The sequence below is a fragment of the Peromyscus eremicus genome, chromosome 8a (assembly GCF_949786415.1).
Source record: "Peromyscus eremicus chromosome 8a, PerEre_H2_v1, whole genome shotgun sequence".
In the NCBI taxonomy this organism is placed as follows: Eukaryota; Metazoa; Chordata; class Mammalia; order Rodentia; family Cricetidae; genus Peromyscus; species Peromyscus eremicus.
In genome coordinates this window covers 93,180,056-93,182,831 of record NC_081423.1, presented here as the reverse complement: position 1 = coordinate 93,182,831, position 2,776 = coordinate 93,180,056, and positions in this window count along the sequence as shown.

The following is a 2,776-nucleotide window of genomic DNA, read 5'->3' as shown; positions in this document are numbered from 1 at the left end:
CAGTCTTCAACACTTCTGCCAGAGAAGAGCACATTCCAGGTCCTTCCCTGAGATGCAATTTTGTGTCTCCTGAGTTCTGTACTGCGTCAAAGCTCTAGCAAATTGCACACACTGAACTGTCAACTTGGGCCACATCCAGTATTTTAGAGACACAATCATGTTTCAGAGAGAGGGGGAGACTTCAAGTGTTTCACAGAGATGCTTCATAAGAAGAACTGACATGTCAGTTACCTCATCAGCCTCCCTTTAGAGACTGTGAGAACAATGGGCGGTTGGTAAAAATGGTGTCCTCTATCAGGAGTACCAAGGTTACACTACTTTAATTGTGATTTCCCAATTCATTATTTGGTACATATTTCTAACAGTTACATAATTTTGAAAGTTATTGATACTTTGAATTTCTAAGTATCTAAATCTAGATAAAACAAGAAGAAAGTTTTTTTGTTTTTTAATTTTTATTTCCAGTGCTAGAGACTGAGCCCAGGACCATGTATATGTCAGAAAAATACTCTGTCACAGAACTATACCCCTAACACTTAGATTTTCATCATTTATACTTTCAAATAATTAGACAAGAAATGCTAAGTTCCTAATAGTTTATGAAATAAATTACTTTCTGACAGTTTTATAAAATAAATTTCATAAAATTTAAAATTTAAATATATATTAAAATTTTATCTTTGTTAAAACAATAGGTTTCAATTGTGATATCTACTATTTATACTTTGAAATTCACTGTGTGTGTATGTGTGCGTGTGTGCGTGTGTGTGTGTGTGTGTGTGTGTGTGTATGTATTACTGTGTGTGCGTGTGTGTTCCTCTGTGTATATGTACAATTTATGTGTATATTGTTGTATGTGTATGTGCATGCATGACCAAATAGAGGGCATCCTTGGGTGTCATTACAAAGGACAACTATCCATCTTATTTACAAGACAGTTCTCTCATCTGACTGTCTGTGTGTGGGGAAGAGGGGAATCTCTGAGACCACCAAAGCCAAAAGAGTGTTAATCCATGTAAGGCAAGAAGGAAGTCTTGTCCAACATGACTCAGTAGCTGATGTTGATTCAAACTTCAAGAGTCTAACACCAGGCAGTTTATATTAGGCACATTAAAGTACAGTACAATTTGGAAAAGTTTCCTGGTGATAATTAACTCAATCCTGTGTGCACATTAAAGCTTAAGGTATAACCACATTAAAACTCTTGTAAAGTACATGTGACCACTTCCATAAAGCTGGTTTATATAGATTGTGATATCTTAGGTGTCTGAGAGAGTATTTGGAGGACCAGTCACACAGTGCAAAGGTCACCAGGCTATATAGTCCATCCCTGTTCCTAAATGGTAAGAGAATGGGGAAGCCAGATGTGGTCTGGCCATACAAATAGTACAGAGGTCACTAGTGTATAAATCACATCCGGTCCTAGCATTCTGGGTGGAAAACATTATATACCCCTGTTTTTGAAGAGACAACACTACATTGTAGCTAGAGTTTTCCTGCCTGGCCCACAGTCAGGACAAATCTCTGTCACCCGCCAGTCCCACAGCCGCTCAGACCCAACCAAGTAAACACAATGCAGCTTAATGTGCCACTTGCAGAGGCCTCATTCCCGCCATACAGCAGGTCGAGCACGCACGCTAGGAACCCACAAGTAGCAGAAACCAGCAGCTGCCGCTCATTTGAGAGAGACAATTAGAAACTGTTTTTAGCTCCGTTTTAGAATCTTTTTTCTCAGTTTTTAGGTGGAAACTCTTGCCACCATGTTGGACGCTATTTGTAGCTAGAGTTTTCCTGCCTGGCCCACAGTCAGGACAAATCTCTGTCACCCCTTTTTTTTTTTTTTTTTTTTTTTTTTTGCTTACAAACTGTATGGCCTTTTTGAAAAAAAAAAAAGGGGGAAGTGCTGTGGGATGTTCTGTATGGCAAATGTGTTGCTAATTAGTCAATAAATAAAACACTGATTGGCCATTGGCTAGGCAGGAAGTGTAGGCAGGACAAGGAGGAGAATATAGCTGGGAAGTAGAAGGCTGAGTCAGAGAGACACTGCCAGCCACCACGATGAGAAACAGCATGTGAAGATGCTGGTAAGCCACCAGCCATGTGGCAAGGTATAGATTAATAGAAATGGATTAATTTAAGCTGTAAGAACAGTTAGCAAGAAGCCTGCCACTGCCATACAGTTTGCAACCAATATAAGTCTCTATGTTTACTTGGTTGAGTTTGAGCGGCTGTGGGACTGGCAGGTGAGAGAGATTTGCCCTGACTGTGGGCCAGGCAGGAAAACTCTAGCTACACTACATGTTTAATATTTCTGGTTTCCCAAGCACTTATTTGTGAGCACAAGGACTTCTTGTGCTCTACATCTCTGCTTCTTCAGTGCTGGGATTATAAATATATGCCACCATGCCTGGCTACTTTGTGTAAGTTCTGAGGTTCCAACTCAGGTCCTTGTGCTTGTAAGGCAAGTACTTTATGATCTGAACCAGCTCCCCAGCTCTTGCATTTTACCTTTGAATGTGAATAAGTACTGTCATAGTTTGAGTTTTTATGACCATGGCAACTCTTACGAAGAAAATATTTAATTGAAATGATGACTTATAGTTTCAGAGGTTCATGACATGGAGCAGGCAGATGTGGTGCTGGCTACATCTTGACCAGAAGGCAGCAGGAGGTTGACTGACTGTCACACTGAGGGAAGCTTGAGAGAGACTTCAAAGCACTCCCCCGCAGTGACACACTTCCTCCAACAAGGCCACACCTCTTAATAGTGCCAGTC